General features: G+C 41.5%; 1 protein-coding gene across 18 annotated transcripts in view; it reads right to left on the reverse strand.

Moving 5' to 3' along the window:
• The window catches only part of EPB41L1 (erythrocyte membrane protein band 4.1 like 1), a 229,573-nt gene extending 205,375 nt beyond the window's left edge, over positions 1-24,198 (reverse strand). For 11 of the 18 annotated variants that reach the window (XM_060772294.2, XM_060772296.2, XM_060772295.2 and 8 more), the window contains exon 1: positions 23,920-24,198. The gene's annotated coding sequence lies outside the window, so the exon portion shown is untranslated. The remainder of the gene's footprint in view (positions 1-23,919) is intronic. The other 7 variants (XM_060772304.2, XM_060772305.2, XM_060772303.2 and 4 more) reach the window with 2 other exon arrangements.
• Positions 24,199-24,856: the final 658 nt, after the last annotated feature.

The raw sequence follows: 24,856 nt of genomic DNA on the forward strand, positions 1-24,856 counted from the left end.
GCCTGCTGCTACTCAGAGATGGAAGACAATAATGTCTTAAGCTCAAAAAGGGTTTCTGAGATATATTCACACTGCCCAAAGGAGAAAGAGGTCTGCAGTTTGCTCAGTCGATTTAAAAATCCAGAAAAGAAGAACAAAAGACTAAAAGTATCTTTACAATGCCATAGGGGGTATACAGCTGCTCAGATGTGAGCGTCTAGAAATAACCTGCTTGAAAATTGCTGTGAACTGCTGAGAAAGCCAGTTATTCCTGTCTTTCAACTCCTGAAACCACCTGCCTATCTGTAGTGGGACAAAGTACAGAGCTCAGTGGGGGATCGCCATTTCAGCAGACATGCTTTAGGATTGGGCTGTTTTGAAAATACCCTGAAATGTTTTTCTACCATGGAAGGACAATAGGACACATTTTTCCTTTGTGAATTTTTCCCACAAGGTGGAAAGAGATTGGAGATGGTCCTAGGCATACAATCAATCCTTTATATCCATGAGTTTTGCATCCACAGATTCAACCAACCATTGTTCAAAAGCACTTGCAGAACCCACGCCCCCAAAACAAACATTTCCTTTGCCATACAATGAGCATTATGATGATTTGTAGCATTGCCCTGCTCTAGTCTCCTTCCATTTCAAAGTTCTGTCTGGCATTTGTTTGAGTTGTTCACCATTTCATATAAAGATGTCATTTTACTATGCCACTGTATATAATGGGAACTGAGCATCCATGAATTTTATTATTCAAGCGGGGGGAATATGTTCTCGAATCAAACCTTGGTGTATATTGAAGATCTACTGTAGAAGAAATTTTAATGTCCAAGGTCTCCAATTTTAGTGGGGCAACTAATCTACTTGGGAGTTCAGTTGGAAGAGTTAGCCATGGTGCAGATATTGGGATAAGAATTCAGCAACTTGTATAGTTCTTTTGAAGATCAAAGTAAACCTTAGTGCTGTATGCAAGCTGTCTACTATAAATAGGATTGGGAGGTAGTGGGAGAATTAGGATCAGGCTTTCCTTTCATGAAGGGAAGATCACAGAAAAAGTAGTTATCACAAGATTGTCAAATATTTTCAATTCCATGGATATGGCCTTGTTCTTAACCAGTGGGCCGCAGACCACCAGTGGGCCGTTAAGTCAAAAATCTGGTCCACGAGCCTCCTTCCTCTTTATTTATATTTATATTTTATTTTATTTTATTTTATTTCCACTCCTTTCACGCCACCAGCCACTCCTTCCCTATCACTGACCATGGCACATGTTTTGTATCAGAAACTAGAGCTGATATGGTCTAGACCAGAAGTCCTCAAACTACGGCCCGCAGGCCAAACGTGGCCCCCCGGGAGCATTTATCCGGCCCGTGCTGGGCCGCCGCACCCCTAGGCCTTCCCCCGGCATTTGCAAGAGAGCGTGGGATGAGGGTTGGTACAGGAAACGCATGCCCAGGGGATGGTGGCGGGATCGTGCTCTTTGCACCAGCCCTCTTCCCCCACACACTTGCCATCATCCCCTGGGCGTGCGCTCCCTCCACCTCATTTCCCCACTTCTTCAAACACCCCTTCCCATTCCAACTTTTTCTGGTTTCCAGTCCTTCTTTTCCACCCCCTTCCCAATCCAGCCTTTCCCACTTTTCTTTATTCATATACACAGAGCATTTTCCCCAAAATGTATACCATAGTTAGAATTAACTATGGTGATTATAGGGTTGTTGTTGTTGTTACAGTTATATTTTACTCTATGAATTAATGTTATTATTACATTTATTATTTTACTCTATTTCTTATTACTATTACATTTATTTTATACTCTATTATTACTTTTATTATTTTACTCTTTCTCATTATTACATGGAGTATTTTTCTCTATTTCTTATTATTATTACATTTATTATTTTATTCTATTATTATTACATTTACTATTATACTCTATCATTATTGTTATTATTACATTTATTATTTTACTCTATTATTATTGGTTTTCATCAGCCAAAAGCCAACAGTCCGGCCCTCCAACAGTCTGAGGGACAGTGAACTGGCCCCCCGTTCAAAACGTTTGAGGACCCCTGGTCTAGGCAATGCAGTTTTCTGAATCAGCACCCCAAACCTAATCTAAAGTTGACCCAAAACTGATCCATAAACCTTTTGGTACTAATGTTGGAGAGTGGTCCCTGGTCAAAGTGGTCCCTGGTCAAAAAAAGGTTGAAAACCACTGGGTTAAAGAAACATCCAGGAGTGAGCATATTACACTTACCCTAAAATCACTCTGCTGCCCACCAATTAGTTTCTGGGCAAAGGGGAAGGTGTTGGTTTTGACCTATAAAACTCTACAGGATCACCTTCTCCTGTACAATCTGCCCCATACACTTAGGTCCTCTGTCCACTCCGGCCTCCCAGAACCCAACTGATGACCATCTCCCAGAGTACCTTATTTATTTATTTATTTACTTACTTCTATACCGCTGTTCTCAGCCTGGAGGCAACTCACGGCGGTTCACAAAACACAGGACATAGCAAAATTCAACACCAATATAAAGCAGTTAATCATAGAATCATAGAATCAAAGAGTTGGAAGAGACCTCATGGGCCATCCAGTCCAACCCCCTGCCAAGAAGCAGGAATATTGCATTCAAATCACCCCTGACAAATGGCCATCCAGCCTCTGCTTAAAAGCTTCCAAAGAAGGAGCCTCCACCACACTCCGGGGCAGAGAGTTCCACTGCTGAACGGCTCTCACAGTCAGGAAGTTCTTCCTAATGTTCAGATGGAATCTCCTCTCTTGTAGTTTGAAGCCATTGTTCCGCGTCCTAGTCTCCAAGGAAGCAGAAAACAAGCTTGCTCCCTTCTCCCTGTGGCTTCCTCACACATATTTATACATGGCTATCATATCTCCTCTCAGCCTTCTCTTCTTCAGGCTAAACATGCCCAGTTCCCTAAGCCGCTCCTCATAGGGCTTGTTCTCCAGACCTTTGATCATTTTAGTCACCCTCCTCTGGACACATTCCAGCTTGTCAATATCTCTCTTGAATTGTGGTGCCCAGAATTGGACACAATATTCCAGATGTGGTCTAACCAAAGCAGAATAGAGGGGTAGCATTACTTCCTTAGATCTAGACACTATGCTCCTATTGATGCAGGCCAAAATCCCATTGGCTTTTTTTGCCACCACATCACATTGTTGGCTCATGTTTAACTTGTTGTCCACGAGGACTCCAAGATCTTTTTCACACGTACTGCTCTCGTGTAAATAACCTAATCTACACCATTAATACACAGTTACTATAATAACCATTCACAAGGTCTCATCACTAAAAACATGATCCAGATTCATCGTCCATTGTTCCATTCCTGTGTCATTACCAGTCATTGCACAATTATTCGAATGCCTGCTGAAATAACCAGGTCTTTACCTTCTTGCGGAATGCCAGAATGCCAATACCTTTTCATTGGCCACCCAAAGACTATAGGGAAATACATTTAATATGTGTATGTATAGAATATTTACAATGTTTATGTGTTTTAATTTGCTGCAACCCACCTCAAATCATGAGGAGAGCCAGCTAAGAAATAAAAGTATTATTATTATTAGTAGTAGTAGTAGTAGTAGTAGCAGTAGTATTAGCTAAATTCCACAGGTAGCATTACTTCCAGTGTGGAGTTGACCATGTTGTGGCTGACTGCCACGTAACTGTTACAAAGGAGGAGCCTCTCAGATGGGAAAAAAGAGAGACGGCCACCCTAATTTATGTCACAAATATGGTTGAAAACACAGGGATTCCAACTCAAGACTTTCTCCAGCAGAACACTAAAACTCCTCTTATTGCATGGATGAAACTTGTCAGTTCATTTTCTCCCATAATTTTTTAAAAAAAACCTTAAATATTTCTTGTTCAATTTATAAAGAAATCAACCAGGTTTAGAAATGTTTCCACTAAAAAACAAATCATATAAAGTTTCCAACCATACAAAGAAGCCACCATTAACAGTATTATATATTATGTGCATTGTTCATTTCTAGTTCCAGGCCTCTACAAGTATGCACATTTTTCATATGTGCTTATTAGATGGTTCTTGGCATTTTTTTCTTTGTATAAACATAGTAATATCATTTATTGTTGTTCTCCACCTCAGTTTACAATTGGGTAAGAGGTTGTTGTTAGGCAATCATGCTTCCATATGAAAAACACATAAAAACTATTCCCCTCTCCTCCCAAAAATGCATGCAGGAGTGAGAGTATGTATCATTTGGTACAAGCATCCCTTCCCTCATCACCATCTAAATTCAATATTATGGGGCAAAGTGAATTCCAATGGAAACTCTTCCTCTTGTTTCAACAATATGCCAACAGCTTTACTAGTTCATGAGAGTTTGTGAAAGAGATTAAAGGCTTTTTCTATCACCCTTCCCTATCTCATTAGAACAGGAGAAAGAGGAACTCTTTCATCAAATACACCTGCAATTAACACTACACCAGATTATCTTCAAATGCTACTGTGTTTAGTAGACATCTCCTTTCAGCCACTATTTCTCTTGTCAGAAATGTAATGTTTCTGTCAGAAGCGCAAACTGTCTGGTTAATTGTCTCACCTGAGTCAAACAACCACTGGATTACAAATAAACAAAAATTAAAATTAAAAGACAAAGAATCTCAACCTTTTTTTATTGCATCTCTGCTCTGGAGCATTTGCTTACATGGCAACCTACCTTCCCACGACACACAAACTACTGAAAGAGAACAATTGAGAATCAAATAAATTTCTGAAACATGGGAAAGCAGCAGCACATGGTTCAAAATGAGAAGAGAGAAGAGAGCATGACTATGTGGTGAATAATGGGGTTGCCAAGTTCCCTAAAGGCAAGCGGTCCAATCAGTGGTGGGTGGGGGAGGTGACAAAGAAATACAACACTAGTGCCTGACTCAAAAGATAGGGGTAGCCACTAAAACAGGCCTATAGAGCTCAACAAGTGATCTGTTGTTTTTGCTGCTGCTGCTGCTGCTATCTGCTATTGAGTCAACTTTGTCTTATGATATCCCAATGAATGAGCAACCTCCAAAATCCCTGATCATGACTTCTCCTGCTCTGTGTCTGCAAGTTCAAGTCCATGGCTTCTTCGGTTAAATTGATCCACCATTTCTCTTTTCCTACACCACTTCATAGGTATTCAATCTCCCATTTTGGAAATGTTAACATCACTGTTGAAGTATCTGGCAGTTGCCTTCCATGGGCTACCCAAGGGCAACTACCAATGTTGAATGATGTATACTTCTATGCCTTGTCTAAAAAAATACTGATTTGCAAGGCAAAGAAGAGAGCAATGGCATTATTCCATGAGGTACTAATTTTACTCTAGTTTGCAAATTGTCATCTTGAGGCCTGCAACAGATGGAGACATGCTGTGGTAGGCCTTATGCATAAGGAAGAAATAAAATAGAGCAACATATCAAATAAAACCTTGTGCCATTAGACCCAATTTTTGATAGATTCACCAGTAAGAACACAACTTTTAGCATTCACCTTCCATGGTTGAATGTAATGAAAACAAAAAAAATATCCCTGATCAACACACTAGAAGAAATCCACATAAGAGCAAACGTTTACTTTTGTTGTTATGGTTGTAATGGCAGATCCATAAACTCTTTAAGTGACAGGATGGAAAATGAAAACCTTTTGACCACGATTATAATACAGTTTTGTACAGTCTGTGGCTTTTCTGGTCAGTTTTTAGAAGAGAGTTCGGAGGCCTTCTTGAGCCCTTGGTAAAAGTTCTCCAACATAGTGGAAAATCTGACAAGAAGAAAAAGCTTCCAAAATTTTCAGATGAAATTGCTACTTTTATGGGGTAGTAGCATCAAACTTATTTCCTGACCACTCCTGGCAAAAGTTAGATCATTTAGAATGCTTCACGATATAGTCCTGCAAATATGTAGGCCAAGACTTAATACTTATATCTGGAGCATAGCTAGCAGGCATATATTCAGTATGTACACGCTAGACATGGTTTGCTCAGCTTCATCCATGCCATCCTAATTTATCTGGGTTAATTGATTTCAATTGCTCCTGTCTTGTTCAGAATTGAAACAGAATAGTCCGTTTTGATAAAACCAAGCCAGGCACACCAGTGATCTGACCTGGTGTGAAGGCAGTTTTCCAAGTTCCATAAGACACCTACCTGAACCTTACTTTGCATACAACCAGTAAAGATATACACAGTCTGTGGACCACATGTAGTCTTCTGTTATTGTGTCTCCCACAACAACTCTGCCATCATAGAATCCACAGGTACTATCCACACTGTTCAAATCTAGTACTTTCTTCCCTTCCTACCACTTGTGGGAAGGGAAGCATAGCCCCATGTAAATGCAAGGCAGAGCATTTGTGGTGAAGAAGGATAGTCACAGATGCTACTTAATTTTATCAACAACATATCTGATGGTGGTACTGTCCAAAGGAGTCAAATAAGCTCCTTGACCACCAGGAAGTTGTCCATCCTGCTGTATATACGTGAAGAATCTCCAGCTCTCCAGGTGTTGATGAATTGTTCCATCACAAGTCGTTTGGGAAAAGTTAGTGTGAACTGAAGTCTAAAAATATTTGGAAAATAACTACCAGGCATGGGCAAACTTTGGCCCTGCAGATGTTTTGGCCTTCAACTCCCACAATTCCTTGCAGCTGGTAAGCTGGCTGGAATTTCTGGCAGTTGAAAACCAAAAAACCTGGAGGGCCAAAGTTTGCCCTTACTTTTATATCTTCAAAGATATATAAGTTCCATCTCTGCACTATGTAAGAGAGTGACAGAATCTTATCAAGGTTTTCTTATAGAGACAAATTCATATCGGAAGGGGTAGTCACTAAAACAAGGATGTGAATTGGGGGATGTCGAAATGTACATCATGCCATAGATGTCAATAGTTTCAGTAGCCATTTGTCAGTGTATCTTAGCTATACAAGTATACATCACTGAAGTAGATGTAATCCTGAAAATTACTTCTTTATTAAAAATGTGATAACTGAAAGAAAAACAACTATCAAAGTACAGGGATATGTTCCTAAACAACAAAAAAGAAGAGCAATTCCACTTGTTTCAGAAAAAAGAAAAGAGAAAAACAGGAAAGTTTTTTCCAAAATACATACAGTGATTTTTTTTACCAGCCTCTACTTTTCTAATTTCCATTATAGCAGCTGAAAATATGTTCCTCTTTTAACATGCAGGATTGCTGGTGCAGCAGGTTTGTCATATTTCAGCTTTTCGCTCTGTTTTGCTGCTCAGTCATATTCAAGAGGCGGCTTCTGCTTACATTGCCTGTTGTAGCACACACAGCTACAGTAGGATCGACTAGAGAAGCATTCCGTTCTTTTCCAGATCAAGCTTTATTACATGGTGCTATAACCATGTATTGAAAGTCTGTATTTCGAAATTTTGAAGATAAGAAAGGCAATCATAAAAATACTTTGGAAAAAAGAAGTTCTTTTTCATAAGCTTTGTGGACTGTGGTATGCCTGTAATTATAATGGATTTATTTTTGAAACGAGCTTTCCAAGCTCTGGTTCAGTCTTAGCTGGATTCATAGCTTCAGCCTGTTATCCACCATTTCTTTTCTACTGAATCAGAAAGACTTATACCCATATAGAATCATAGAATCATAGAATCAAAGAGTTGGAAGAGACCTCATGGGCCATCCAGTCCAACCCCCTGCCAAGAAGCAGGAATATTGCATTCAAATCACCCCTGACAAATGGCCATCCAGCCTCTGTTTAAAAGCTTCCAAAGAAGGAGCCTCCACCACATTCCGGGGCAGAGAGTTCCACTGCTGAACGGCTCTCACAGTCAGGAAGTTCTTCCTCATGTTCAGATGGAATCTCCTCTCTTGTAGTTTGAAGCCATTGTTCCGCGTCCTAGTCTCCAAGGAAGCAGAAAACAAGCTTGCTCCCTCCTCCCTGTGGCTTCCTCTCACATATTTATACATGGCTATCATATCTCCTCTCAGCCTTCTCTTCTTCAGGCTAAACATGCCCAGTTCCCTAAGCCGCTCCTCATAGGGCTTGTTCTCCAGACCCTTGATCATTTTAGTCGCCCTCCTCTGGACACATTCCAGCTTGTCAATATCTCTCTTGAATTGTGGCGCCCAGAATTGGACACAATATTCCAGGTGTGGTCTAACCAGAGCAGAATAGAGGGGTAGCATTACTTCCTTAGATCTAGACACTATGCTCCTCTTGATGCAGGCCAAAATCCCATTGGCTTTTTTTGCCGCCACGTCACATTGTTGGCTCATGTTTAACTTGTTGTCCACGAGGACTCCAAGTGCACATGCACACACATTCATTAAATAGGCTTTGAATTGCCATCAGAAAGGTTCACACTGGCATGGAAAAAAAACAAAGACATATTTGAGACTGTCTTGTGTACAGAACAGATACAGAGACCTAAATCCAATTGTTGATTCCAACTAGAATGGCCCCAATGAATCAATGGAAACTTGGTAAGTCATCACTTATGTAAATTCTATTGATTCAGTCAATGGTCTGTTCTAGCTGGGACTAAGAATTGCATTAGGCTAAAAAATGAGCATAATAATTACACCTGTGCTAATCCCTAATAATACAATGTAGCATATCAGTCATTTAAAAGAGATTTCAAGGACCCTTTTTTAAAAAAAAAATACAGTTCCCCGGGCCTGGTTGTAAGTGAAAAGAGAAAAGAACAGCAGAAATCCAGACTACGCAGCTGCATGCCTGGCTACCCAGTATCGACAGAAAATCTTGCCAGCAGAAACAGTGCCAGATCAATAGTGCTTCTAATTAGAGCACTTTAATTGCTTCTATTGTTCATTCAGATCCATCATCCAGCAACTCTAGCATCAAAAATAACCAACAACGCCCTTCTAGCATCCCCACCTCTGACATCTCACATTTAAATCAACATGATAAGAAAGCTTCCCAACTCCAAAACTACAATGATTGGGGTGCAGGGAGAGGTTTCCAGCAGACTGCTTTTTCTGTGCCTTCAAAGCTTTCATCTTTCCAACTTCATATGCTCTCCGGCAAGCAGCTGGACTTGTCCAGCTCATACCTGGCTATTTGCACCTGAGCCAACCCTGTTTCCATTGGCAGTAATGGCAACAAACAAGATTAGGCAACTACAAAGGAAGGTGTCATTAAAATGTGTAACGGGGTTCTTCTTGGTTTCCCCACCACCACCATCACCTCCATTTCTAATGAGATGACTTAAAACACCACTCTATTTCTGAGGACCCAGTTCCCTTCAAGATCCTGCACAAGGGAAGAAATCAAAGCTAAAAATATCGCCTGAAAGGTGTCATGTCAAAAACAGGCAGAATGTGAGGAAGGGCGGGAGGGTCATGAATTCATTATGAGCCCCTAACAAAGCTTCAGAACATCCTTTGATCTCTTCCCCACTTATTCAAATGTTAAAAAGGGAAAATAGCATGGGGAGCAGGGAGAGCAAGACAGAGAAGAGAGGAAAAAACATTTCCTTTGTGTAGCTGGAGACTACTCCACCCTGTGTATTTGCATTCCCATCTGATCCAAAGTATTTGGTCCTGGAGAATATGAACCCAAGATCTCTCTCTTCAGTTATCAAAGGGGGAAGGGTAAAGGATACAAATGATAAGCAATAAAGAGACAAGATCAAAGAGCAGGAATTCATTTGATACTATCAAGTAGTTCCGGTTTTATTTTTTTTAATTCTTGGTTCTTATTTTTCATATCTTGTGTTACAAAAAGAGGTAATTTCAATGACTACCCAAATAAGTGACCCAGATTTACAGACATCACTCTGTAAAGCTATGTCCATGCAGCCCAAATGTTGTGTTACTATCATGACTGGCAAACAGCTTTCCTATCAAAGATATACAAGTATTCCAGACTACTGTTCCTCTATGAAAAAGCAAAACGGTTTTGTTTCGTTAATTCGTAATTCGTTAAAAATTCGTTATTTTTTTTGTTAACGAAGCGATAACGAACCATTCTGGAGCAACTTAAAAACGAAACGAATTTTTCAATTCGTTTCGTAAATGCTTCGTATTTCGTTATGTACTCGCTTCGTTATTGGTTTGAGGTCGTTTCGTTATTATTTCCGCATGTCTGGGGCAAGTTTTATAGTTGTTTTTTGTTTAATTAGTGAAAAAAAATTATAATATCACACCAACAGTCAACAACAGAGGGAGAGGGAAGCTTCAGAAGTTCCCCCTGTCCCATTTGGAGGTTTTTTAGCGTATTGCGCGGTCGCGTCCGCCATTAACGAATCGATTCGTTATTGTTTCGTTATTGTTTCGTTATTGTTTTGTAAATTTTTTACCATTTACGAAATTTCGTAAATATCGAACTTTTTTTAAAAAAATTCGGAATTCTTTTAAATATTGAAACGCAAAAAACCCCAAAAAACGAATCGATTTTAGAAACAAATTTTTCCGTTGTTACCCAGGCCTACAAAACACATACAAAAAAGACCAAAGAATGAACAAACAAGAAATGGCCCACAGGATGCTTTATAGGCAGAAGACTTGCTAAAAGGGAGATCATCCAAACCATGCCTAGTTATTCAATAAGGGCCTAATAATTTCATCAAAGCATCCTTGTCACCAAAAAACCTAGGAAAGACCATTTAAGACCATTGTTGAAACATGTGCAACCAAAGGCGAGGCTAAGTGTCTCTTCTTAATTGATGTCTCAGTAGACCGAGAGGTTCTGATCATCCTGATGTATCTGCAACTCCAAATCCAATAGGCAGTTCTTGCAAACAAGCTTTCAGACAAATTGCTGTCTCTAATTTTTGCATAATTTTAGGTGGGGATTATCTTTATTCTGCAAATGCAATAGAAATGCACTTACTCCAAAACATCTGGCTACTCCATCAAAAACATAGGCTGCTCAGCCTGATCTCTCAATTACTTACATCCACTTTCAACCTCATTATAGAGCAGAATATGCACACAATAGATAATGGACATATCACACATTTCAGCAGTACAGTTCAAGGGGAAATGTGCTTCTTATTTTACATCACTCTTCCAAACATTAATGTCAGAAGAGATCTTCATACACGTGTGATTTCCAAAACCAACTCAAACCCCCTTACATGCAGAAACCAACAAATCATGATGCACATGCAAAAGATACAGTTCTCTTCAAACTAGGGATGGAAAATGCATTTGATTCCCCCCCCCCCCCCCAAAAAAAAAGAAATAGTGAAAAAAGTATGTTTTTCAAATGCATAGGAATTCTGACAAGAAAAATCTTGGACTAATGAGAATAATTGCAATTATTCTGTACAAAATTCATATATGAAAGTTTTTTGCGCAGCATTTTTCTGCACAATATAGCAAAATGAGATAGCATTTTCTGTGCGGTAAAGATACAATTTAAATGCAGAAAAAAATCATGCACAGAAAATGATCTAATTCTGGATTTATTCTGTCTAAAATTCACCCATAGTTGATAAACATTGAAAACAGCATTATTTGTACAGAAAACAACATTATCTGTGTAGCAATTGATATTTCTACGTCAGCTGAATATTATTTTCCATACCAAAATTGCTGTTTGCTGTAGAAAACAACTACCCACCAATTTTATGCTAAATAAGTCACAAACTGAAAAGAGTCATCAAAAACTGTGTGGTTGTTGAAGACTTTATCTCAGTGGGAAGAATCACTAATCATGAATTACCATATTCAAGAAGAAATTAGTGAAGAATTACATCCATACTTCAAAGTGTTGATATTTTATCTGGTGAGAGACTTGGGAAGCAGTGGGTCTGAACTGTCTTATAACAATAGGGTTTGTTATAAAACTCACCAGATACAAAGCTGTGACACCAACCTCATCTGTAAAAGTAACAGCACACCAAATAATATATTCTATATTTTAAAATGTGTGTGTGTGTCTTTACATCACCAGTCAACTCATGGCGATGACCCCAAGAATCTTAAAGGGTTTTTTTAAAACAAAAAAAAAATACTCAGAGGCATTTTTATCAGTTCATTGCTCTTAAATATAGCAGCACACACTCTAAATAAGGTAAAAGTCTTATCACACAGTAGGATTATTCTACAAGTAACAAAGTATTAACATCTCCATTATACAAAGAGAAACAACAAAGTGAAAACACAAGAGCAGACAGCCCCTACAAGATACCGGAAGAAAGCAATTGAGATCTCTGAACCCATACATTGAGAGCCAGACCTTGCAGCCTTGTAAGGCATCACAAGATGTTACCCAAAGGCAGGCACTAGAAATTAAGTGTCCAGCTGACCTTTGCAGCTTAAAAGAACAAAACATCTCTTTTGCCTATGGATCAGTCAAACACAGTCTGCAAATCTCAGTTTTATGAGTAGCAAGCTAGTTCCATAAAAATTAATAATACAAAATTCACTTCTTTCATTACGTAAAAGCCCTTGAAAGGCAATTCCCCTCTCTGGAGAACAGAGAAATCCATAAAAGAAACACATAAACATCAGTGGAAAATAAAATACATTGGTTCTCATCTTTCAGAACCAAGAGTGAATCAGGCACTGATTTTGGGCAACACGGTACAGAAGCCAACCCCCACAGCCTTGCAGCGTCAGCCTGCACCTTCCTCAAGATGTATGTGCTCCCACTGCAGCAGTAACGATCACAAATGTTTCATCCCTATTTATAGAAAATGTCTGATTTAATGCCTCCATTACTACCTGAAGTTGCTGTTAAAGCAATAACCGCAACACAGAGATAGCAAACAGAGCAGAGAAATATTTCACTGCCATCCATGGTTCTAGTGATAGAAGGGGCACAAGGGAGGTTCACACCAGGTACAAAGATGAGTGGCCAGAATAGAGGAAGCATTGGTAAGGCTTGCTGAAACAGGGTGCATTCATCATTCATTCTGAACAGCCAGAAAACGCTATGGATACAAAGCTGTATGCATGTCATTTTGATGGGTTGGGTGAAGTGAGGAACAGGGAATGTCTATATTGCAGAGATATCTGGGAAGTACTGTATATATTCATATTTTTTTTACTTTGTGTATGAGAAAGACAGTCAGTAATATCAGTAAAGGGGTAGGGGACATTGCTAGGGAAAAAAGGCAAGGTTTGCTTTACTCCATCAGCCCCCTGCCCTCTAATGCATTCCACAGAGTCAAAGAATTGCAAGGGACCACAAGGGCCATCCAGTCACTATTTAAAAACCTCCAAAGAAGATGATTCCACCACCCTCTTAGGCAATATCCCGAACACCACTAAATTATGGAATAAACCTGCTCTTCAGCATATAAATAGTGGTCAAAGCTACCAAGAATCAAGTTTGTTCCCAGATATGTAGATCTACCCTAAGTTGTGGCACAGATGTTTTTTATATTGTGAGACAGCTGTATACATGCTTTCCAAATGTATAGAGGAAATAGAGGAGTAATCATCTATGCTAATTCCAGGACATGCCTTTTAGTGTCACCACCAAGCATTATCTCTTCATTCTTAGGCCAGTGTCAGGCCCGTAGCCAGGATTTTGTTTCGGGGGGGGGGGGCTGATTTTTTTTCAGGAGGGTTTCAGGGGGGGCTGAGTTTTGGGGGGGGGCTGAGTCTGAGTGAAAGAGGGTCTAGCCTAGCAAACCTTTTATATCATTACCCCAATACCCCCATGCATATGGGATATATTGAGTATGGTGATCAGATTATGATATGAATAAAGTTTAAATAATGCACCAGTAAGGCCTTTTCACGAACCACCATGAGAATTTGGGGGGGGGGGGGGCAAAAGCCCCTCAAGCCCCTCCCCCCTGCTGGCTACATGCCTGGCCAGTGTTATGCTGTGAAGTCAGCAAAGCATATTCTTAAGAATTGATGTTCATAGCAAAGAGTTACTTGTGTAAATAAATTGATTCCAGATTACCAACTACATCAAGGGGAAGATTTAGCTGCTTTGAACTGGATTATATAAGTTTCACACTGCCAAATACTCTAGGATAAACAGATAATCTGGGATCAGATCCTGGGATCCTAGGGCAGTGTAGATCCAGCCTGAGAAGTTTTCATAATCACAGAATCAAGAGTTTGAAGAGACCATCTAGTCCAACCCCCTACCAGACAGAGCCAAAGCCTCTCCCAATAGACAACCATCTTGCCTCTCTTTAAAAACCTCCAGAAAGGGATACTCCACCACACTGGCAAAATATTCTACTGTTGAACAGCTCTTAATGTCAGGGAGCTCTTCCCAATGTTTAGGCAATATCTCTTTTCCTATAGTTTAAATAAATTCCTCGAAGTCCTAGTCTCTGGAACAGGAAAAACAAGCTGGTTCCATCTTCTATGCGATGGTAATTTCCTCCTTTTTCCTTATCTTCTCCATGTCCATTTTAAATCCTTGCTCCGTTGAAAGTTCTGTAGTCATCCATCCAGTTTCTTTAGATACCTCCCCTTTTTTCCTTCTCATTGGAACTGTCTGAAATTGTTCTAAGAAATTCCCATCTATCATGAATTTAATTCTCTTTTAGTATTCATGGTCAAGCAATCATACTCATTAACTCCTGAATTTACTGAAATTGGCTTTCTTAAAGTCTAGAATGCATGTTGACTATACTTGGCTTCTCCTCTCTACTGTATAACACACTTCAGGAGAACATGGTCTCTCCCATCTAAAGATCCTGCGACATGTAACCCATTAACCAGGTCATCGTTGTTGGTGAGGTTTGGGTCTAAAATAAGTGATCCCCTTTTTGATCTTTCTACCTAGACAATGTAATTGCCTGTAAGCCAAAACAGGAATTTGTTGGAGTTGATAGTCTTGGAAGAGTTTCACTTCTAACCAATATCAGGACAGTTAAAATATCCCATTATCATTACATCTCTCTCCTCTAAATGTTTGGGCATCTGTTACAAGGAGACATCATCCTCTGTCTGGCTTGGAGAGTCAGTAGATCCCCACAATGATATCAGTGTTGTTTCTCTACCTCTTAATTTTTATCAGCTGCTCTCAACCTGGCTTCCAAGATTTGAATCATGGATCTCTTTACAGGCGTAAACCTCCTTGACATATATGCTAGTCCTTTTCCTTTCTGGTTTAGTCTATTTCTCTGAAATAGGGTTATATCCTATTAGATTCCAATCATGCCATGATTCAGTGACACCTATTTTATCATTATACTTGCTTTACTGTGTTAAGAAATCAAGTTCATCTTGTTTATGCCTCATGCTCTGTATTATACAGAAATCTAAGATAACGGGGCATTCCCCTTAGCTGTTTATTTAAGGTTTTTTAGTTTAATTTTTTTTCTCCTACTGTTGAGTTTTTGTACTATTTGCCCATTTTTTTTCTAAACATTTGGGCATTTGATGAACTCTTGCCATAATTATTAATACTATCTCCTTCCCATAGATAACAGAGGATAAAGACCTCCTGACCATTATTGCAAAACTCTTAATAAAAACATTCCTAACAACTAATGTCAGATGCAACCCTTTTCTTGCCAGAAGTCCATCTTTATGAAATTGCAGGCCAACTTTTCCCAATTTCTTTCCAGAGTGTCATAATTCCTTGTGATGTCCTGAAGGCTATGCCTCTCAGTGTCATTTGTGCTCATGTGCACTAAAAAGGAAGAATAACAGTTAGTTGATGAGTCTTGAAACTCTTTTATATCATATATTTATGACCCAGAGAGCCAACACACATTCTGAGATATCCCACCAGGCCTGCAAACCACAGATTTTCCCCCTCAACACCGCCACCCACCTCCTCTGGGGATTGGCAGAGGTCATTCCATGTGCTGAATCTTCCAAGGTCAGCCGCACATTTTCTGAGATCTGAAAGTGAAGTTTTTGATCCTGTTCTTCATCATCACTGATAAGATAGAAAGGATTGAATCGATTCTGTAGTTTCAAACACAGAGAACAGTCCCTAATCCTTCTACTTATATGTGTCACATTCCTCCAAATATTTATCTCCTGTGTTTGGGAACTGAGCTTCTCCTCAGAGACATCCTCTGTGTGTTTCTCATCGAGGACAATCTGCTCTGCTCTATCCAAGAACACCTAATGCTTCCTAATATGGTGAAGAGTAGATACAGGTTGCCAGACCCTCTCCTTCACTAGGGCCCCCAACTAGCACTTGCTGCAGATATAGTAACCCACATACTCTGACAAGAATAGAAACACAACACAGCTGTTGTAGGTGACTGCTGCAGCTCCCTCACCATCCATATTCAGGAGTCTTAAGTAGGTACTGAAGCAGAACTCCAGGTCTCCACCTCAAAACTCCCCTGCTAAATGCTCATGCAAAACACCCCTCCTGGCCTTGCCTGTTTACTGAGATCTAGTGACTGGGTCTATAGAGAGCTAGTGGTTGTTAGCTCATCCCCCAATGAAGTATCTGATTCATTTCCACTCAGCAGATGCCCTGTACCATGTGTCCATGTTCTCAAACAGAGGACCCGGGACTGTGCCTAACTGAACAATGAAGCACTAACAAGCACACCTCTTCCATTCACTTCATGCAATCAGCCTTAACTGAACAGACACATGCTCACCAAAACACAATAGAACACTAACAAACATGCAAACAAGCTTCTTCCCAGCTCATACAAACAAACAGCCTTACCCTAACAGATACAACAACCTTAACTGAACAAAATCTCCCAAAAGACCCTCTAGGGCTGGAGGTATATTTAAACCAACTGAAACAATGTCCATGATACCCAGTAAAACAACCCTGTTGGGACTTCCCTATTAGCTCAGCTGCTGTTTGCCAAGCCCTAGTGACTGGGTCTAAAGCTAATGTTCATAAAGAATAGTTACTGTAAGTCTACAAATTGTAGCATATCACAGATAGGTGCAACAAAACAAAAAGTTATATGAAGACATTTACCTGCTCAGATGTATGACTAGAACAGAGACGGGTCTGTAGGCAATTCCTGAACATTCATGATGCATCCAGCATTCCAACTTTGACACACGGAGGCTTAAATTTCATTAAACTTGATGAGAATAAGCCCATTGAACCATTGAGATTTGCCTACATGTTAACTTTCCATTCAACTAAATGAATAGGTTTACTCTAGTTAGGGCTAGCAACAAGATAAAGAGTATGCATGCTTATAATGGCCTCTTTAACCACATTCAACTGAAAAATGTTACATAACATTAATGATCAGGAACCCTGATAACACCAGGTTCCTAGAGATGGGGGTGCTACATTCATGTTGAACTAACTAGTTAAACAATCCTACACAGTACTTTCTCTATGCCACATGCTACTAAAAACACAATGCTCCAACAAGGCATGTCTACAAATGCAAACATCATCTTAACTCATTCAGGCTACAATCCTATGCACACTTGTATACAATGAGGCTTCAGAATAAGCAAATATAGAATTACACTATATGTTACAAGGATTATAGAATAAATGTAATAAAGCAGAACTGAGAATCACATGGTCCTCAAGATATTATTTATTTATTTACTAGATTTATATCCCGCCTTTTTCTACCCCGGAAGGGACTCAAGGTGGCTTACAAAGAGGCAATAATTCAATGCCTTCACAACAATATACAGTTAAAATACATTAAAATTAAATACATTAAAACATTATAAAACATTACTATTAGTATAAAACCACGTAATCCGCAATCATAACTCAGGTCATTCCAGTAGTCATTGGACATAGTTCCAGTTAATCAAATTGCACTGTTTCTTCTCTGAAGGCTTGATCCCAGAGCCACATTTTCACTCTTTTTCTGAAGGTCAGGAGGGAGGGGGCTGATCTAACATAGCTGGGGAATGGGTTCCACAGCTAAGGGGCCACCACCGAGAAGGCCCTGTCTCTTTCCCACCAGTTGCTCCTGTGAAGGAGGTTGGAACCGAGAGCAGGCCTTCCCAGACAATCTTAATCTCCAAGATGGTTCATGGGAGAGATCAGTTTGGACATGTAAGCTGGGCCGGAACCATTTAGGGTTTTATAGGCTAAAGCCAGCACTTTGGATCCTGCTTGGTAACAGACTGGCAGCCAGTGGACTGCAATCTCAACCGTCTTCACATTGGCTATACTGGATATGGTATCTATAATCCAATGGCATCTGGAGGGGCACATGAGTCCCAATCCTTTCATAAAAAATTTCCAAGCACTGTTACTTTTGCAATTGCCAGGACTCCTATGTATTTTTTTTCCAGTGAGTCTACTTTACTGCTACTGTGGTCTGAAAAAAATCAACCTGTCCATGTGCAAGGTGACCACAGCCACCATCACAGACTTGGTTGGTTCCCACAGCAATTTGCTCCTGTCACTCTGATATTTTGCACAAAATGGAAGACAGAGAAACCTATTTGCTAGAACTTTTTCTCAGAATGGTCTGATATAACTGAAGACTGAAACATTTCCTCTTTTACAACAAAATCCTTAAAGCAAAAAATAAAAGACATCTGGATTCCACATTCATTCTTGAAAACATGAATGAAGAGACTCACTACTACAGACATGCAAGTTGTGAAAGCCATAGTAGCAGGGAACTGGAAACAAAAGGAGTGTGGCTAATAAAAATAATGATCAGATTTGAGTGACATGATATGCCACATTCGGTGCCTATCTTTCATGCATGCTGAATATAACACGATGCTGAACAATTTCTATTTGTTTCTTATGAAAAGGAAAGTACTATAGTAATACCAGAATAAAAACCACAATACATAAAATTAACTACAAAAAAATATTTTTAAAACTTAGCATCAACTACACATATTAATCAAAAACAATATTGCTCCATTAGGAAAAGGCTTGTCCCAAGATCCCTCTTCTTGCCATAAAATTAAAAAAACAGAAACAGTCAGGAACCCAATCCTAGTTGGTTCATATTTCATAGTATCAGCTTGGCTGAATAGCAGCAGGTCTATCACGATGCTTTATCAATGGCAGGAGAATAACTTGAATTCCATCTTAACACAAAGGGTGGATTCCCCACCCTATCCCTCCACTCAGCTTGCAGATCTTCCAGTTTGCCTGCAGTATGAGATGCAAAATTCACAGGAGCTTTCCATAAAATGACTTGGAGTTATGTGGCATGGTAACCAAAGTCAGACACTTGGGTGATATATTGCTTTAATTCATTCTCGGGAATTCCTTAGCATCAGACCCTGCATCAGTAAGATAGCTCCTTTATGAACATCTTGCAGCACAGAAGCAACAAATCAAACACTGACACAGGGGAAATTTGACTGTGCGTTAACACACAGTTGCAATGATCTGTAAGGGTGGTGTACACACAACAGAGATCCAATTCCTACCCCTAGGGCTTCCATCCTTGAAATAAATACAGATCCTCTGAAAGTCCGTGGCAAAAATTTGCAATGAGCTCAGAGATAGAAGATGGAGCCCCTGGTGTTTCAAATGACAAAATGCAACAGGGGAGGGAAAGAGAGACAGCTCCTACTCACTTGAATTTCAATTGTGATCAAACACTCACCCACCATGGATTGTTCTTCAGGACAAGATCTTACAACATGCTTTATGGTTTTATTATATTTAAAAGCAAGGAACCATGTACATCCATTACAGTAGTGTGTGTGTGTGTGTGTGTTTGTGTGTGTGTGTAGAGAGAGAGAGAGAGAGAGAGAGAGCGCACAGCACTTGACGAACCAACCTGGACACAGCATATTATTTGAGAACACAGAAATGCTGGACCACTCTAACAACCACCATGTCAGACTACACAGAGAAACCATTGAAATCTAAAAGCATGTGGACAACTTCAACAGAAAGGAGGAAACAATGAAAATAAATAAAATCTGGCTACCAATATATATATATTTTAAAAAAACCTCTAAAATCAGGACCGTAAATAAAGAACAATACTCAGGAAACAGGGGAATTCTGGACAGAAAACAAGCAGGGCTAGCTAATCACCTCCCAACAAAGGATTCCTCCAGACAGTAAGAAGTCAGACCTTGAAACTGCTAGGCCATTAAATGCTATTCAAGGTGGCCAATTGCAACATTCACATCTACCTCAAACAGACAAGAGTTCTTGCTCCCACCCTGGACATTATTTCACAGATATATAAACCCAGTTTTCTAAGTTTCCAACAGACCTCACAACATCTGAGGATGGCTGCCATAGATGTGGGTGAAACGTCTGGAGAGAATGCTTCTGGAACATTGCCATACAACCCAGAAAACTTACAACAACCCAATATAGTGAAACATCACAGATGGACAAGTTTATTATGGCAGTAGCATGCATGGATTACGGACCACTGAATCAAAGAATGCCATAATGTTTTGTATGTCACGTGTTAATATTCCTGATTACATAACATTGGTTATATAGTGCTCACCAACTAACATAATACGAGCCATGTTGTGTTATTGCATGGAGCTGGATTTCAAAGCAAAGGAATCATCAGTTTTTCTTATTCAGTGAATAGCGAAAAGATTGTCACTTTTCTGGCTCTCCAATGTGGGGCTTTAATAACAATACAGTAATAACAATCTCTCTAGATAACTGTGATTGGAGCTTCCTCTAGCACAACATGTGAGTAAGCCATTACATGACACGCACGCAGACACACATCCTATACATGTTCATCCACCTGCTAAGCCAATAGAACAGCCTATACCAAAGATTACAATCTTACAGTGGCAAGTGTTTTACTCTGCTCCATGGGAACTTGCCCGTGAGTAAACAACCTTAAACCACAGCAATCTTAACTTCTGCCAGATCCATGGTTTCCCTCTTGTACATTTACAATCACAAGCAAACTTTGAGGCTGCCAGAGTTCCTGCCACACATTGCGACAGGTGTTAGCCAATAAATTTAAATTGCTGTCATTCCTTTTCTTTATGAACAAGCATTTGGAAGCGCCACTAAATTTCTCATCAGTTGATCATGAACTATGCAGAAAAACAATGATTCCCAAGAGGAGTTGGTAGATTATAGATGGTGCTTGAAACCTCTAACACAGTTCAAGGCTTCTGATCAAAAATCACCAGCGAAGCTGTGGTCTGGGTGTGGCAACCAAGCTAATCTTTCAGTATCTCTCGGCTATGAAATGTGGTATGTGTGCCGAAAATGTCACCTGACCTTTCCAGGGACACCCTCACTACCAACACCTGCCCAGGTATACACAAACAAGGAAAGCAGAGCAACGCCCTTCCAAGGAGGCCTTGCCTTCTAGCGGAAACTACCCATAAATCCTCCTCTTTCAGTTTTTTTCCCTCCCTCTCTACTTAAAGGGAACCAGACTGGAGAAGTAGCTCTGGGCCTGCAGGGAAACTCTGAAAGTGGAGACTTGGAATAGATGTACAACACAGTCCTTTGTTTGGGGAAAACTTCAACTTCTTAGGCTGTAGATAAAAGGGAGTTAGAGAAGGTATAGGCAAACTTGGGCCCTCCAGGTGTTTTGGACTGCAACTCCCATCTTTCCTAACAGCCTTAGGCTCCTTCCTTTTCCCCCACAGCCACTTAAACTGTAGTTTGGTGAGGTACCAACACTCTCAGGCCCCTTCCACCCAGCTGGATAAAATCCACATTGAACTGAATTATATGGCAGTGTGGACTCAGGTAATCCAACTCAAAGAAGATATTGTGGATTACTGGCTTTGATAGTCTGGGTAATAGGGCTGTGTGGAAAGACCCTCAGGATTCTATAGCATTCAGCAATGGCAGTTAGTTACAGCATACCAAGCTGATTCACCCCTTGACAAATTGTAACTCCCAGGATTTCATAACATCTGAGCCACGGCAGTTAAATGGGTGTCAAACTGCCTCAATTCTACAGTTATTTATTTATTGTATCAGAAGTGAATTGAGCGTCCTCCATTGTGAATGTGGCAGGGTTCAGGTTGCATTGTAATAGGTGGTCTGTAGTTTGCTCTTCTCCACACTCGCATGTCATGGACTCTATTTTGTAGACCCATTTCTGATGATTGGCACTGCACCTCATGGTGCCACAGTGCAGTCCGTTCAGAGATTTCCAAGTAACCCAGTCTTCTGTGTGCCTGGGGGTGGGGGGAGGGAGAGTCTCTCATCCAGTATCAGCTATTGATTGAGGTTCTGGGTTTTAGCCTGCCACTTTTGGACTCTTGCTTGCTGAGGTGTCCCTGCGAGTATCTCTGTAGATTTTAGGAAGCTACTTCTTGATTTAAGGCACTGGCTTGGAGGCTGTTAGGTATCGTGGGAGTCCAAAACACCTGGAGGGCCCAAGTCTGAGTTAGAGACTGCTTTTACTACCAAGGTGGAATCCTGAGAGTTATAGTTTGAGGTGGCTTACCAGGACACTTTGGCAGAGAGGGCTTTTGAAAATGCCAGTGGTCATTATTCTGTAGCATTGAGCCATGGCAGTGAAAGCAGTGTCGAACTGCATTCATTCCACATTGTAGAAAAGAGGAGACCCTTCCCCATGATACAATGGCAGAAGTCTTTTCTCTTTTTTGGTGCTAGACCTATGATATGTTTTAATCATCTGATGTGTATATGTTTTTATAGTGTTATAATATTATGTTATTATTATGCTATAATATAATATTAAGATGCAGAACAATGGCTTCAAACTACATCAAAGGAGATTCCACCTGAATTAGAAAGAACTTCCTTATCGTGAGAACTGTTCAGCAGTGGAACTCTCTGGCCAGGAACGTGCTGGAGGCTCTTTCTATTGGAGGCTTTAAACCTGTCTAGGATGCTTTGGATGCAATTTTCCTGCTTCTTGACAGGGGGTTGGACTGGATGGCCTGCAAGGTCTCTTCCAACTATGATTCTATGTTTTACTGTTATTGTTATTGTTTGAGTCTCGCATTGAATTACTGCCATATTTTGTGAGTCCTCCTTTGGGGGTGAGAAGGGCGGGGTATTAAGCACAGTAAATAAATAATAAGCAAACAAAAGCTTAGGCACAACTGTTTTCCTTTCAGTGATCCAAACTAGAAGCACCCAGGGTGACAGATTTGCCCTTTGATCACATTTTAGAAAATAGAGAGGGAGGAGGAGGCAGGGAAGCAAAAAAGCAGAGCTTATTTCCACTCTCTCTCCACAGAAAAGGCAACCAGTCCACGCGTGGAAATGTCTGTCTCACATTTTAAAGAATGGAGAGGAAGAAGGAGGCAGGGAAGCAAAAAGCAGAGCTGATTTCCACTCTCTCCAAAGAAAAGGCAACCAATCCACGCGTGGAAATGCTTTCTCCTAGGATTCCTGTCAAACCTTGACTTCTTGATCATCTACATCCCCCTCCCCGCCAAGAAGTGAAGATTTGGTAGAAACCCTAGGAGAGAAAGACATTTCCACGCGTGGTTTGAAGGAGAAGGATTGAACATGGGGGGGGGGGGGGGTCTGGCTCCAGAAGGGGCGAGAAGAGCAACAGGGCGCGCCAGCCAGCCCACCTGAAGCGCCTGCTTCGGATCCTCTTCTCTCATCCCCCCTTCCCTCCCCACAAAAGAAACGCACACATTCCCCACAGCACAATGGGAGGGGGCAAGAGAGGGACACACCCCTCTCTCCCAATATGGGGGGAAGGCACCGCAAAAGGCACAAAGGGGGCTGGCTATCCAGAAGAATGCGAGGCTGGGATTCCTCTTCTCCTCTCTGCCGAAAAAAGAGCATTCAATGCAAAGCAATGTCATTGTCACCTGGACCCGATGAAGAAGAACAAGGGAGGGGGGAGCAAAAGGGTTTTATAACACGCAGAGGGACGCCACTCACGCGTGATCCCACCCCACACCCCACGGCCACCAAGAGACCCCAACCGAGAGGGATTTGAGGGTGCTTATGAGCAATGCGAGGTTGCAGAGACGGGTTTAGGGCTTCCAGAGGGAGGCCACTGCCCACTGCTTCCCCTCTATCTACTCTCCCGAGTGGATCTCCCCCCGTGTGGAATGCCCACGATGCCAGATGCGGGGACGATCGCGGTTCCAAAAGGGGAGGAAAGATGGTGGTGAAAGGAACGCCATGGCTCACCTTTATTGATCTCCCTTTTTGGCCTTTTTTCCGACCGAGTAATCCGGAGTCAAGGGGTCGAGCGGTCCGGGGAGACGGTCATCGGGCGCGGAGGGTTGCCCACGAGTCTATTGTAAATTAGTCGGATCCGAAAAACAAAAACCCAATGGCGGGGGGGAAAAGAGGCGAGGAAGGCAGCCGTTTCTCCCCCCGCCGCTTGCTCTCCTCCTCCGGCAGCAAGGCGGAGAGGAATGAATCGGAGAAAGCAGCGGGAGGGAGGGAGGGAGGCAGGGAGAGAAGGAGGGGGGAACGAAGAGTGGTCGGGAGCGCGCGTGGGTGGGTGGGTGGGGGCGTGGGGCGGGTGGGGAGAGAGAATACTAATACTAGGAGGCGGGAGCGCGCGGGGAAGCGGGAGGGCGGCGAGCTGGGCGCGTCATGTGCCGCTGAACCAGCCTCCCGGGGAAAGAGGGGGCGAGGCAGGAGGAGGAGGAGAAGGGAAGAAGGGAGGAGGAGGAGGAGGAGGAGGAGGAGGAGGAGGAGGAGGGCTGGGAGGCGTCTCCTCCCCACCAGCCGGAGGGAGGCACCCAACCTGAAGCGCACCTGTCAAGGGAGGGAAGGAGGGGAAGGGAGGGGATTGGGCAGTGGCCAACTAGACAACCCAGTCCACGCGGGAATGGGAAGCGCCTCTCAAGGTCGGGAGGGGCAGCATCTTGCCTCCCTGCATGTCCCAATGGCTTTGGGTGGCCCTTAGGGTCTCTCCTAACTCTAGCATGCCATGGGATTGGGTTGTTGTAGGTTTTTCGGGTTGTATGGCCATGTTCTTGGTGGCATGGGGATACCAAGTCACCTTGTTTCTCTCCTGAGGAATCTGTATAAGGACCAAGTAGCAACAGTAAGAACAGACCATGGTTCAAGATTGGGAGAGGCGAAGGGCAGGGTTGTATACTCTCACCCAGGC

This window comes from Anolis sagrei, chromosome 4 (assembly GCF_037176765.1).
Source record: "Anolis sagrei isolate rAnoSag1 chromosome 4, rAnoSag1.mat, whole genome shotgun sequence".
NCBI lineage: Eukaryota > Metazoa > Chordata > Lepidosauria > Squamata > Dactyloidae > Anolis > Anolis sagrei.